Source organism: Artibeus jamaicensis, unplaced genomic scaffold (assembly GCF_021234435.1).
Source record: "Artibeus jamaicensis isolate MK-2021 breed Jamaican fruit bat unplaced genomic scaffold, CSHL_Jam_final contig_387, whole genome shotgun sequence".
Taxonomy (NCBI): domain Eukaryota; kingdom Metazoa; phylum Chordata; class Mammalia; order Chiroptera; family Phyllostomidae; genus Artibeus; species Artibeus jamaicensis.
Genome location: NW_026521812.1, coordinates 44,437,387 through 44,453,671, shown reverse-complemented (window position 1 = coordinate 44,453,671; position 16,285 = coordinate 44,437,387).

Genomic DNA, 16,285 nt, shown 5'->3' with positions numbered 1-16,285 from the left:
TGTGCTCACTAATGAGAGGTTATCTTACCTTCCCTTGGGTGGAAGGCACCCTCTGCCTATTACCACGGTTCATGGAAGGGAGAAGATGTGGGTTGGTGATCTGGTGATCGGCTGGGCTTCTCAGCCCCTGAGAGAAAGGGAGAGGATAACGCAAAACAAAGAAACAAACAAACAAACAGAAAAACAAATTAATGATAAAGATTTTTCCAATTCAAGAGAAAATACTACCATGGAAAGGAGAACTAAGCAGGGTATGCAAGAACTTTAATAGCCCCAGCAAACAACCTCTCTTGGAGAGTGGAAGGTGGAAAACTAAAGGATGAAGAATTCCTCAAAGGTGAGGGGAGAAGCTTCTACTCCACTCTCTTCTAAAGGCTTAAGACTTCAATATGTTGAGCCCTCATTAAATTAACAGTTAGTTTTCATAATCTGTATATGTAGAACTAAACAAATATCCAACAAATGACAACAAGCAAAGGCTATTTACTGCATTTTTTGGACTATAATATACACCCCCCAATATGGGAGGAAAATGGGGGTGTGTCTTATGGTCCAAATGTAGCTTTACATTTACATTGGTGAAATATTATGTTATTAAATATTTTAACCACATTTTTTGCTTTAAAATTTCTTTTCCTGTTTTTCTCCTCTAAAACCTAGGTGTCTTATGATCCAAAAAATATGGTGTTCACAGCATGTTATAGCAAGAGAGTCAGCCACCATCACTTGCACTTAGGCAGAGACTTAAAGGCAGGCAGAGGAGCAGGAGAGCTCTGTAGTGGAAAACAGAGAAGGCTTCCGGTGTGCCCTGATTGGAGGCTCTTGGTCTGAGGAAGCTGTAGGCAGGCCAACTACAAAATGAAGCATCCTATGTGATTGCTTAAGGGTGCATATATATTTTTCTCTGGTAGGTTGTAAATTGGAAGTGGGGACAATAATTAGGGAAGCTGTTTGTTACTAATAAAGTCTCGACCTTTTTTGGTCTGATTGCTACAGAAGTTATTGTTTGGCTTCCTGAGTTATTACTAGAGATAGCAGTCTGATTTCCTACAGATCTGACTCAGCGGGCTAGTTCCTGGGCTGCTTTTTGAAGATAAGGGGTTGGCTTCTTGAACAGATTGCTGCATATAGCGGTTCAGTTCTATTTTTATATGTGGTTGGCCATTACCTATTTGTATGCTCAGTTTTTACTTACAATCTCATGACCACTCGAAGAGTGACTCATGAACCAGCAGTGAGCTTGTAAAAAATGCAGACTATCAAGTCCCTACCAGATCTTCAGACTCAGAACCTACCAAGTGATTTGTATGCAAATTAACACTTGAAAAACTCTGGGCCATAATTCACCCTCGTTGTTCCATAGGCAGGCACTATCTCCATTTTAATAAGGAAATCAAAGTTTAGATGGGCTTAGTGATTGGCCCAGGCATGTCTAGTAAGTGACAGAGCTAGGTCATGAACCCGGCTGCCTTCCAAGCTCTAACTTTTGTACTCAGTCTGATGTAATCACTAACTTTTCTAAACAAAGAAAGGACTAATAAGTGCCATGGGCTATCACAGTGCTGTGTGCCTAGTGGGACTTCAAGGAAAATTCTTAACAGGAAGAACTGGGCAATTAAATAAAGTGTCAGTGCAGACTTTGATAAATCTCATTCAGGGACATCAAGGTTAGCGATCATTGGGCAGTGAAGGCTAGGGCATTCCTGCTATTACCAGGGAGTCCTCAGAGGACCCTCATTTGAGCAGAGGTTGTTGAGATTTGACATGGGTCATTTCTTCCTTCTCATAGGAAACAAGTGGTATTTATAATCATTATTCTTAAACAAGGCATAATCCTTTCATAGAAAATATACAGATTGCAGCAAAGGTAGAATTGTACAATATACACCAAATACCCGAATTCCTTCTCTGTCTGGAAATAATTCTTTTTTCTTTTTAACTCTGTGTTTTAGGGCATAGAAAAGGACATGCCCTCAATGTTCCAGAGAGTTAGAAAGTTGTAATTTTATGTCACCATTAAAACTGCCTCTTGGAGTTCTGGTCAATATGGTGGCATAGGTAGACACAGATGGCCTCCTCACACAACCACATAATAATTACAACTAAACTCTAGAACAACTAGCACTCAGAACCACCAGAAATTGAGTTGAATGGAAGTTTGACAACTACAGAATTCAAGAATCCACATCAATCCAGAGAAGTCAGAGGGACAGAGATGTGAAACAGACTGGTCCCAAATCCACATGTGATGGGTAAAAATTGGGAAGGGATGTCTCGGGAATAAGGAGACCCAGCACCACACAAGGCCCCCAAACTCACGTTTCCAGTGCCAGGAATGTAAGTTCCCATAAATTTTGGCTTCAAAATCTGTGAGGATTAAATCAGGGGAAAAAACTTCTAGTGTTCCAAGCACTTTCTCTTAAAGGACCCACATGCAAACTTACTCAGACTAACTTCCTCTGAGCTCTAGCATCAGGATAGCAGCTTGAAAGGCATCAGTGGCACACGGGGAGAGGCTGAAGCGTCTGGCATAAGGTGAGAGCTGGGGGACAACTTTCTCCCAGACAGAAAGAAAGGCAGAGGCCATTATCCCTTTTCTGAGCCATCCCCTAACAAAGTCACAGAACTGGCAGGCTGTGCCATATATGAGACTTCATAAAGCTGGCTGACACTGTTTGCTCCACCCTTGAGATCCCCAAGACTTCAACATATCCAACTTATAGGCACACCCAAGTTGTTACCAGGAACTTTTCTACATGAAGGACTGGTCTAGGCTCATGTTTCACAACATCCTACAACCTCTCAAACAAGCAACAGCTGGCCTCAGTGAGCCCTCAGTGCCCGTTCCACTTGCTAAGTGGCCCTGGGCCCGGCACTGGCAGCAGCCAGCCTAGATTCACACTTGGCTTCACTTGGAAACCTCCAAGCCCAGCACAAGTATCAGCCAGGTCAGAATGCTCTATAGCTCATGTAGGGTGGCCCTAGGCAGAACATAGGTGGGTGCTGACATTGGCCTGCAACACCTGGGAAACCCCAGGGCCTGTGCAAACAGTGTACAGCTATAGACCATGTTGAAGTACCACCACTCTGCTCCTGTACAACTAATTTTTCATGGAGGGCAAAGGTTGGTGGTAATGGTCATAGCCAGTCCTTGCAGCTGATTGGCCTAACTAAATCCCTCCCATCGATCTGCCAACAGCAATCAAGGCTCAACTACAAGATAAGGTTGTACTCAGCCCACGCAAAGGGTGTACCTTGAATATGCAGCTTGGGTGATAGGGGAGTCTGTGCCACTGGAACTTATAGGACATCTACTATATTAGGCCACACTAGCTAGACAGGGAAGCCAGCCAGTCACTAATACACAGAAGCTCACTAATACATAGAAGCTCACTAATACATAGAAACAAATACAAGGAGGCTGCCAAAATGAGGAGGCAAAGAAACATTGCCCAAATGAAAGAAGAGATCAAAACTCAGAACTAAACAAAGTGGAGATTAGCAACCTATCAGACACAGAGTTCAAAACACTGTTTATAAGGATGCTCAAGGAGCTTAGTGAGGACCTCAGCAACATAAAACAGATCTAGTCAGAAATGTAAGATACAGTAATTGAAATAAAGAATAATTTACAGGGAAACAGCAGCAAAGTAAATAAAGCCAAGAATCAAATCAATGATTTGGAACATAAGAAAGAAAAAAACAACCAATCAGAACAAGAAGAAAAAAGAGTCCCCCCAAAGTGAGGATAGTGTAAGAAGCCCCTGGGACAATTTCAAGCATTAACATCATTGGGGTACCAGAAGGAGAAAGAGCAAGAAATTAGAAATCTTTTGGAAAAATAACAAAAGAAAATTTCCCTAATTTGGTGAAGGAAATAGACATGCAAATCCATGGAGCACAGAAAGTCCCAAACAAGGTGAATGCAAAGAGGCCCATCCCAGAACACATCACAATTAAAAGGCCAAAGGTTAAAGATAAAGAGAGAATCTTAAAAGCAGCAAGTGAAAAGCAGTTAGAACTACAAGGGAGTTTCCCTTGTAGGGAAACTGTCAGCTGACTTCTCTAAAGAAACTTTGCAAGCTAGAAGGGATTGGCAAGAAATATTCAAAGTCATGAAAAGCAGGAACCTACAGCCAATATTGCTCTATCCAGCAAAGCTATCATTTAGAATCAAAGGGAAGATAAAGAGCTTCCCAGACAAGAAAAATCTAAAGGAGTTAATCATTACCAAAACATTGTTATATGAAATGTTAAAGGAATTTATTTAAGAAGAAGATCTAAACTATGAACAATAAAATAGCAATAAATACATATCTGTCAACAATTAAATCTAAAAACAAACTAAGCAAAAAAGAACAGAGCCAGAATCATGGATACAGAGAGCATTTTGATGGATGCCATATGGGAGGAGTATATGGGGAAATGGGTGAACAGGTGAGGAGATTAAGAAGTAGAACTTGGGCCCCGGCTGGTGTAGCTCAGTGGATTGAGCACGGGCCTGCGAACCAGAGGGTTGCAGTTCGATTCCCAGTCAGGGCTCATGCCTGGGTTGCAGGCCAGTTCCCAGTGGGGGATGCATGAGAGGCAACCATATATTGATACTTCTCTCCCTCTCTCCTTCCCTTCTTCTCTAAAAGATAAATAAATAACTAAATCTTTAAATTAAAAAAAAATTTTAAAAAATAAGTAGAACTTGGTAGTTACAGAATAGCCATGGGGATGGAAAGTACATATAGGAAATTAAGTAGTCAGAGAACCTATATGCATGACCCATATACATGGACAATGGTGTAGGAATTGCCTGAGGGAGTAGGGGGTACTGGGTGGAGGGGACAAAGGGGAAAATAGCATAGTCAATAAAATATAATTAAAAATAAATTTAAAAAAATAGAACTGCCTCAAATATAATTAGAAGGTTATTAAAGTGTGTCATCACGAAGCCACAGTTTGTGCATCCAGTGAGGGATAAACATATTTCCTTACCTTTCAGTCAGTGACTCCATCACACCTTAGAATCTTGACTGTGGTGTGTAGGTAGACACTTCCAATCTCCCAGTGGCCAGGTGAATTACAGCAGCACCCTGAAAAACCACAGGTGAGTGTTAAAAGTTCATTAACAAAGATTGATATTGTTCAAAGTTTAAAATGAAAGTAGAGGCCATTGTACTTGAGTGTCACTCTTGCTTCTGCCTCTCTTTGCCTATGTTCTCCTTATAGTGAGCCAAGAAGTGCAATCAATTTATACTATTTTTTTGAATAAAGGATTACATATTTTCTAGAAAAAAAATGTATGATACAAAAGACTTTTTCTCTAAATTTTTCTGTAAACAAATTTGGGAAATAATTATCTTTATCCATTCATTTTTTTTTCAATTCATTTATAACTCTTCCCCTAATGGTAACCCTCTGAACAGGATGTATAAAGACTGTAGAAATTAGTAATAAAAACAGGGAGTGATCACAAAATCTACCAGATGATGGCAGATGTCAAATTTTTAAATTTTTACTATAAAATATAATTAAAGGTACTTTGAATAGTCTTTTTAAATTTCATTACAGTAGAGAAAAAAGTTGGCTTTGGGTAAATTAAGATCCAGCTGAACTTAGCTGAGTTGTCTATTTAATAAAAAAGCACACACACAGTCTATTGAGTAAGCTCTCATAACAAAATTGAAATACAGCATAACAGATATACCAGTTTTAAGTAATAATCTACCAGTAAAAGTTAAAACAGACGTGAAGAGGAATGTTCATACATATATATTTTCCCTACTGAATACAGTTTTATACTTTCATTCTTTTTCCATGGGATATGCTGTTTCACCCTTTACATACAGGAAAAGACATTAAGAAAAAAAGGAAACCAGTTCCCTTCCTTTGAGATTCTAGACCCTCCCTAGGACATTGTGTTCAGGTTCATGTTTTATTTGTACAGTAGGCTCAGTACTGTTAAGTTATAAAAACTTTGGATATTATTTTTCATGAATCAAAATACAAATCTGTAGAGTAAGAGACCTAGAAGTGAACAGAATAGAAACAATTATGTTCTCATGTCTTCCAAAAGTCTACCAGAGATGTTTCATGAAATTACAGTCCTAAATGTAACTTAGTTTGAAAGTGAAAAATCAATGTGGCAGCTAAAAGTAATCCAGTCCTTTTAACTTCTCATTTTTTCACATACACAGAAAAGAGCTGCATGTATTGCCGAAACATTTTAAATGCCTCCAAAACATTATAATTCATCTATCTGATATGGTATGTCTTTTTGTATTTCATAATTTTTCTAAAATATTAAACATATATATGAAGACTATTGGTAAAATATTTTCCCAAAGCAGACAGAATAGTAATGAAGTAGTAATAAAAGACACACAGAGAGACAGAAAGAAAAGCCTTAGATTCTGGAATCTCAAATAAGAACGAGCAAAAGTTATGGCCACTCTCACTTTAGATTGGAAATGCTTTGTTATTAATGGGGAGGAAAGTGATTATAAATATAGCACAGACATAATTCAACATTAATATCCCCAAAATGACAGAAAGTATTTTAATTACAAACTCAGCATGCATTGCTTACATTCATTAAAAAAGCCAGGCAAAGGTTTTCAGGAACAACTGTAAAGGACACATGGACAAAACCAAGGGGGAGTGGAATCAGGGAAGAAGGTGGGTTTGGCTGGGGTTGGGGGGGAGAACTGGGGGGTAAATGCAGACAACTGTACTTGAACAACAATAAAATAATTTTTTAAAAAGCCAAATTGCAATTTTATTTTTACTTGATGAATTTTCCTTTTTGGTATTCAAACCCAGAGAAGGCATCATATTTCCACTCTGACTGCAAATTCAGTGGTGCTGAGGGTTACTTAATAGGTGCTTGTGGTGGTTTCAGGGTCAATTCAAAGAAAGTTGAAGACTTGGATGAGTCACAAAGCCAACATCTTTAAGTACAATGGAAAATGCTTTACATGTGGTGTGCATTTTTCCTATTGGGAGTATAAATATACTAAAATTCAAGAACACGGAAAATAATATCTGTTCTTCTAAGCAAAAGGTATACAGTAAATTGGGATAAAACATTATGGTAAGGATCTTGATTTAATTTGAGGAATACATGTTTTACAAAGGAATAAACACAAAAGAATGGTGGTATTCTCTTCTAATTCTCAGAATAGTAACAAAAATTTTTAGAAAAAAAATTTAAGTAAGAACTTATTGTTGCATTTAAAACTTAACCAGATCCACAGACAATATTGTTTCTCAATGAAATGAACTAAAGCTGAATAAAAAATAAATTGTTCAGGTGATATGGGTTCTCCTCTTTAACCCTATTTCTCAAGAACGCTCCTGCTGAACTAAGAAGACAAATAGGGTGAAACACTAAACAGAGAGTCAGAAACCTCAGGTTGCTGCTACTAACAATTTATTTGATTTCAGGCAGGTCCCTCACTTCAACTTCCAATCTCAGGAATGATGATGTGAGTGTTTATCTCCAAAGCCTCCTCCAATGCTAATGTTTAATGATCATTATTTCTCGGATGTCTCATATTTATCATAATAACAATGTTAACAAAAACAATATTAATAATCATAACAATACTAAGATGAGAGAGGCATTGGAAAATGGTGGAAAGAACACAGCAATGGGAGGCAGGCAATGTAAGTTCAGATTACTTCCCTGTCAGTAGATTGTGGATTAATCTAGAATGAATCACCACTCTGGGTCTTAGTTTCTTTTTCACTTTTTTTTTCTGATATGGAGGAAAAGAATTGCACTTTCCAACCAAATTCTACATAATTCTAGGATTTCATGTAGGCACTTTATGTAAAACCTTACACACACACACACACACACACACACACCCCTACATATATAATAGCTGAAAAGAAAAACAAAGCAACCTGCCTACCTAAATATGTATATGACCGAGCCTATCAACACATTACTTATTGCTGTTGCATTATCTTCTTTCATATTGATCTCAAAAAAAAAGCATGCCCTGCGATTTCTATTTGATCAAAAAAAATACTCTGAGATTTTTCAGGAATTTGGCTTTAAATATATGTTCCTACAACCACTTTTGTAATGAACCAGGTGGAAAGCAATTGCATGATTTCAAATGTTTTATCAAACTATCCCTTTGTTTTTTACTGATTTTGTAAAAATTATAGACATTGAACTTATAAAATAAAGTGATACTGATAATGTTCCTTTTTATTTTATTTATTAAAATTTTATGGAAAATTTTATGTGACTGAGGGTTCATATTTTTTCAGCTTGACTGTCTTGACTCGTTCTATAAGTTCTCTCTTGTCTACCATCTTGAACAGTTTTAAACAATTGGCAAAAAATAAATCTAAAAGTTATCTTAAACTCGGCATAGAAGAAGCAATATTTCTGTTATTCTCTCTGGTGGGTGGTTGCCTGCTGAATTTTTTCTAAGGCAGCTGTGCATGTAGAGAAATGTCATTGTAATCCTGGGAAGGTCCTGACAAGAATCAAAAGCCTTTACTGATAAAGAATACTTTGCAGTCCACAATGAATACTTTCATTCCAAGTAAATACTGTTCATTCCAAATGGTGGAGCTAGTCCCTTCTAGTGGAGACAAGAAGAACTGACTGCAAGCCAACCTTTCCTTGGGGAAGAAACGTGCCCATCATGCCAAGGATGTTAGTGGCACTGATTCCCTTAGATGGCAAATACTGCCCTACACTGTTGTTTCACTGGGGAGAAATAGTATGATCTTTGTCTCCTTTACCGCAATGAAACTACACTGCCTCATTTGTCTAAGGTTCTGTGCACTTTGTCCTATTAACAATTCTAACTATTAAGTAGGCAAATTATCATAAAATGGGAGGCAATGTTTAAGGTAGAATGAAAATAGAAGTGATCTAATTTCTATTTTATAAAACTAATCAAAACCCTAGCAGTGATATTAATATGAATGTAATGTTTTATAATATTAATCTAGGACAAAATAGAGGCACTTAAAACAAACAAAAAAACTAATGCCCAGGCGAGATGCTCAATTGGTTGGAAGGTCATCTCTACACCAAACGGTCATGGGTTTGATTCCTAGTCAGGGCACACACCTGGGTTGCAAGTTTGATCCCCAAAGCACATGCAGGAGGCAACCAATCAATCTTTCCCTTTCACATTGATGTTTCTTTCTTTCTCTCTCTCTCTCTCCACCACCCCACCTCTCTCTTAAATCAATGAATATATCCTCAGGCAAAGATTTAAAAAATAAATTAAAAAGAAACTAACAATTTATTTTCTCTTAAAAATGAGAAACCATAACATAGTGAAAAGAACTAAAAATACATTTAAGCATGTCAAATGAAGTAACATTACAGACAGAATGAAAGAGAATGAATAAAGCCAAACAATAATCTGATAAGCTAAATTTTAAAAGTTAGGATTCAAAATTTCAAATCTCATTTTGAGTTGTCTAATGAAATACTTAATTTTTAAAGATTATTTATGCCATGTCTATCTGAAACACACCTTCACTTCTCCTACTCTGTAAACAGCTTTACAAGGAGTTGTTTTTTTGGTTGCCCTGGGATTAAGCCCTGAGGATGATTTCAGTCTCTAATCCATCTCTGTAAACATGAAACTGCAGTCAAGCATTGCAAACCTGGGTCTTTATGAGAGCAGGCTGACTCAAAGTAAACCCGATGAACTTCAGGCTGCTTTTATTCAATTTGTTTTGTTTGGTTTTTGGTATCCAGATTACCTTGACTGACATGATTCAGGCTGACATTTTCACTGAAGTTCTCACATAATTTTCCTAGGCTTGAAAGCTAAAGCATAGAAACATGAAGAAAAAGTGGTTATTGACCGCAGTTCTATGAATAACCTTCTGGTTTACATGTAAATGAAAAAAACAACAGGCAAATCACCTTTGTGATCTTGCATTATTAAATATAGCTGTTCCAGTAAGAGTTGAGAGGAGGCGAGTAAACACCTCATCAAACTCTACTGGAGCAATCAGTGCAGAAAAGCTGCATCAAACATTATGTGATCTTTTTCCTCTTAATATCATCTGTTTCCTAAGCTCACTGATAGCACTAGAGCAGTAGGTAGCTTGAATAGCAATGTGTGCCCTTGTCCTGGTAAAACTAGCAGTGTAATAGCAAGCATAGTGGTCTGATATTCCTGCTTATAGAGATGGTTAACGCCTAAGCAAATTGTGCAGTCCAAGCTGCTGTGAATTATTGAGCAGAAGTTCGACATCCAACCCCTGAGCAAACTCTGTGACCCTATCTTACTGTTGAGTTATTTTCTATTGAAGTTTGGAATTCAACACTATTCTACCTTCTTCTACTTTCCCCTATTTCCCAATGTTCGGTAATTTCTTTTACCTATTGTAGTCCACAAAGCATATTTCAAATGCTTAAATAAACATTCCCACACAAGTACATACACACATACACATGGACATTTGCCATAGCCTTTTGCCCTAGTTTCTGGTTCTTGGTTTCTAAGAGGTACACCTGAAATATAGAAGGAGCAAGACTTTTTGTCTAAACTAGTAGTTGTTTTCAATGTGAGGTCCGCAAATTGTGTGACCACTCTTTACCTGGGGTACATATTAAACAGGCAGATTCCCTAAACTCAGTCCTTGATTCACTGAATTAAAGTTGCTGGAGAATTCTTCCATGAATTACATTTTGAGAGATTCTAAAGATATAAACATAAAATCTTTATTTTCTAATAAAGTTTCCTGTTATGTCTCTTATGAAAATAACCAAGGTCCCACAAGCAGCATCTAATCTCACATTCCCACCAGCACTCACCAGCCACCCCACTTCACCCTACCCTACAACCAATCATCTTGTTGCTATAGCTATTGAAGATGCATTATCACCTGACTCAGTGACCAAGAGCCACGGAGAGTAAAAGCCATTCAAATGTGTATAAGGATAAGTGAACTCCACTGCCCTGCCTAGTCACTGGAATGAGAGATCATAAGTGACTCAGCAGCTGTTTGATCAGCAGGTATTCAATCTATTAGCCCACTTCAGGTGATCAGATGGCACTTGTCTGACCCCTGTCCAGGGAGGCAGAGGATGAGGTTGGGAAGTCCTGTTAAACAATGGAGAGTATCAACAGGATCTCTCTGGTCAACATGCTACTGTTTTTATTAAAAGTCATGACTCTCCTCCTGTTTGAATGACAGGTCATTGAGATAATTGGTCATGCTTTCATAAACTCAGTAAAATGAGAAATGAACACACTGTAGTGGGGAAAGAAAATTACAGAAGTAATAAGATAAAATAAGCAGAGATTAAGGAAGAAAGCCCATGATTTTTAATGGAAACCAGTTAAGACTTAAAGGATTCATTGTATTAGCTATTTAATTTTAGTACATTATAAAGAGACTCCTAGATAATTAAATGAATTTCTTCACTGACTTCTACTCTCTCTTTGAAGATCTCAGGATTCATGCAGCTCATGAAAAAGCATCCCATCCCAATAATTTGCTTATTTTGCTGAGAAGTTTTTCCATAGGTTGAACCAAATTCTTCCCCTTACTAAGTCCCATGGCTGCTTCTGGATCTGCCCTCTGGTGCCCCCATTATCAATACAAGTTCCAGACCTACAGGATAAGCCCTTCGTAGATCTGAAGACAATGCTTATACCTATGTCTTTGAAATCAGCAAACATTCCTTCCCAGGAACACTTTGAAGTTCTCCCTGGGCCCTCATTGTGTTTGCTTCTGGAGAAGTGTGTGCTTGTATGTGTCTCTTAGGAAACAAGAGACTCCAAGGTGTGGCTAAAGAGCTAGATTATCTTATAATTTGTTCTGGACGCTAGCTTTTATAATATAAGCTAAAATTTCCATTTATTTACTTACTTATTTATTTTTGCAATTATCAGAATAATATTCACACAGAACTCAGAGTAAGCTAAAACTTTTAAGTCTCTTTCACACTACACACAACCAACATGCTGTATCATAGTCAAATACCCCCATCTATAATGAATCTTTTCATTTTTTAAAATTTAAATGTAGAAATAAATGCATTTATTGATAACATTTTATTGTTTTTGTCTTGAATAATTCAGTTCACAAAATGAATGTTGATTTTCTCCCTAACATTTAAACTTTCCTCCCAAACACCATGCCATCCTCAAATGTAATAGTCTTGTTATTTGGTGAGGAAATATTATTTAAATGAATTAATATTGAAAATGTTTTAACTTTCAGATTTTAAAAATATTTGCAAAATCTATTTATTATGAAAAATAAATACACCAAAGTGTTATTTACCAAATCATTTCTAGTTGTTCATGTAGTCTGTGTCACATATATGTATATATACAAATAAGTAGAAATGATTTAGACTTCCGCCAAGATGGAGACGTAGATGGAGGATCCACCTCGCCTCTGTGCACAACCAAATCTAAGAACAACTATTTTTAACAGCAGTCACAACCAAGCCACATGGAAAATCGACAATACGGAGTCCAAAGGACAACTAGATACTCGGCTGGACCGGTACGAGGAGCGAGGCCAGCAGTGGAGCAGGTTAGCAAGAAAAAATTCCCGGGGCGGTGCACGGTGCTCGCAGGCAACCGAGGGCGCTGATCGCCAGCGAGCTGGCTGCCGGAGTGCACAGGGAAGAGGCGCGGTGGGTCAGTCGCGCGCATTTACGTGCGGAGAAACCAGTGAGAAGGGAAACCCGCGCGGTGCAGCAGGCTCACAAAATTAGGATCGGATAAACAAGCCCGAGGCGTGTGAGTGACTGGATGCGCTGGGCTAGCGGAGAGGAACGCCATTGCTCCCTCTCTGACCCCGCCCCCACACACAGCGTCACAAACCAGCGACCTGGGTCGCCTCGTCCTGGTAAACAACTAAGGCTTCGCTCTGCTCACTTAACAGCACGAATAGACCAAAAATGGCTCTAGGACAATTCAGAGCCCCAGAACCGATAGACCTAAGTGATGAAGAAATAGCCAGTCTTTCAGATGCACAGTTCAAAACACTGGTTATAAGGATCCTTACAGAACTGGTTGATTTTAGTCACAAATTAGAGAAACATATGGAAGCTAAATTAATTGAAATGAATGGTGATACAAAAGATACCAATAGTAATGGAAAGAAAATTGGGACTCAAATCAAGGGAGAGGACCAGAAGGCAGAAAAAAATGATCAAACAGAAAGGAATGAAGAAATAAGAATTCAGAAAAATGAGGAGAAGCTTAGGAACCTCCAGGACATCTTTAAACGTTCCAACATCCAAATTATAGGGGTACCAGAAGGGGGAAAGGCACAACCACCAGTTGAAAAATTATTTGAACAAATAATAAAGGAGAATTTCCCCAAGATGGCAAAGGAAATAGACTTCCGAGAAATCCAGGAAGCTCAGAGAGTCCCAAAGAAGTTGGACTCAAGAAGGAACACACCAAGGCACATCATAATTACATTAGCCAAGATTAAAATGAAGGAGAGAATCCTAGAAGCAGCAAGAGCTAAGGGGACAGTCACCTACAAAGGAGTCCCCATCAGACTGTCAGCTGATTTCTCAAAAGAGACCTTACAGGCAAGAAGGGGCTGGAAAGAGGTATTCCAAGTCATGAAAACCAAAGATCTACAACCAACATTGCTCTACCCAGCAAAACTTTCATTTAGAATGGAAGGACAGATAAAGTGCTTCTCAGATAAGACCAAATTCAAGGAGTTCATCATCACCAAGCCCTTATTATATGAAATGTTAAAGGGACTTACCTAAGAAAAAGAAGATAAAAAAGATGAACAGTGAAAGGACAGCAAACTCACAGTTATTAAGAACCACACCTAAAACAAAAGCAAACTAAGAGGATAACTAGATCAGGAGCAGAACCATAGAAATGAAGATCTCATGGAGGGTTAGCAACAGGGGAGTGGGAGGAGGGGAAGGGGGGAGAAGGTACAGAAAATAAGTAGCATAGACAGTAGATAGAAAATACATAGGGGGGAGGGTAAGAATAGTAGGGGAAATACAGAATCTAAAGAATTTGAGACACATGTTCATGAACTAAAGGGGGAAATGGTGGGAGAGGGGTATGCAGGGTGGAGGGGAAGGGAGGGGGGAATAGAGCAAATGTAATGGCATAATCAATAAAAAATAAATAAATAAAATAAATAAATAAAAGTAAAAAAAAAGAAATGATTTATATATCAGTTTTATGACTACATTCACTTTTATGATATATATAGTCTACATTTATTTCAATTAGATATCTCTGTCTTATTTCTAGAGAGCAAGCTTACATAATTCCCATTTAGGTCCATCACAATGAAATACTTACTGGATGCTTATAATGTACTATGTTCAAATATTCATTGAGCACCTAATGCAGTAACAGGCATAGGTGCCACACATATATTTGGTGAAGAAAATAGAAAAGGTATCATGGAATGTGTGAATCACAATTTAGTGATAAAGACACAAAATGAACAAGCATACAAACAAATATATATGTGTATATATATATATATATAATTACAAAGTGTCATAAGTATGATAATGGAAAGGAACAGAGAAAATAGGATAGATGACCTACTTAAGTAGGGTGGTCTGTACAACTTTTATTAACTAACCCATTACAAAGTACTTATTACCAATAAAATAAATTGATTCTATTCCTGTAATACTTTATAATGGCTATTTGGAACCATACATCTCTTCAAAGGTTTTTGTGGCTATCTGAGTAAGCTTTAAAACACCATTATTATATAGTTTTGAGAAAACAATGTATTTGGTCTGAAATATGGAAAAAATGATGGTTGAAATTTTACTGTCTTAAATAGGGTTCTGAATTTTCAGTTTTTCTGTGGGATCTTTAGGAACAAACCCATAATTCATAATGGTAACCCTTTTTGGTTTGTCATAAATTTATAGCTCTTGCCAAATGATATCAATTTAGGAAATGCATTACAAAGTCTTGAAAATAGATCTGTGCAATTATATGTTAGTAGTTACATCCCTTGATGGTATTAGGTTTGCTAGGATTTTCCAGGCTGTGAGCAGCAGCAGTTTTCTGGAATTTCTTAAAGCCATCATCTGGCTGCCTCATGCAGAGCTTGTTCCCAATAAAATAAAATGAAAGACATAGTATTACCTAACTTCATCTATTTTGACTAATGGAAATAGATGCACTGTGTCTGTTATGTCTGCTGCTATGGAGGAAGAAGCATTTACTCTGAGTTTAATTTCACCTGATCATTAGCAGAGTTTAGGAAAAACAATGAGTTAGATTATACCCAGAACTGGTAATCTGGTAGAAGAAAAGCTCATCAGAGCCCAGGGAAGCAGGCAAATGACCAAACCTCAAGACTCAAACAACAATGCCATGTTAGAGAGCTTGTCCAAACAACAGCATGGAAGATTCAGACCAAATGAGTATGAGGCACCTGCCTAATTCTGGGAATAATGAGTGATGATAAGACTTTAGTAGTGAATACAAAGACACAGGGGTTGTTAAATATAAAGCAAATTAATTCTCAGCGTTCTAAGAGTCCCTCAAAAACTGGATGCTGAAAAGTAAACCAGGCCCAACTCACAGAAAATGGTCCTGACAATAAAGTAAGCCCAGAGTAATAAGTGGAATATAGAACTAGTTTTCTTACTTCCTCAATAACTTTGTGTGCCTTTGCCCTGACAGACAAAGTTCTGGTCAGGAAGAGATCCATTCAGCAGAGTTACCCAGGTGAACTGTCTGACCATGGGCAGAGGTCAGAGCAGGGTAGCAGTAGGTAGTGCTGTTTCCACTTAAGTTTCCAGTAAAGTGTTGGTATAGATTCCACAGCTACAGAGGATGTTCAAGCCCTTGGGAAAGTTGCATTCATGCAGAAATAGTATGGAGAATTCCTGGGTTTTAGGTAAATGGGTTAAATGGTAAAGCTTGGGGGAAGGACCAACAAATCTGAACAAGTTTGAAAAAAGGAATATCAGAATCAGTTTAGGAACTAGCTTTGGGGACAAGTTGTGGGAAGAGGGATAGTGAGTTTAGGGCAGAGTGGCAGAGGATATATGATCTCCAGTAAAGAGTAGACAATTCTAGAACTACAGAAGGAAATGAATTAAAAACTAAATTTTAAGTTCACTCACCTCAGAACTTCTTTCTAGGCAGAAGACAAATATCAGAATTGATTGGCCCCAGTTCCTGGTGATCAAATGCTGAAAATAAATTAAATGGGATTCAGCTTAGTCTGCTGATGGAGAGAGGGCACTGTTTAGAGCCAGAAGGAGGAGGTCTAGTGCAGGTACTCAGTGAGCTCCAGAATGGCC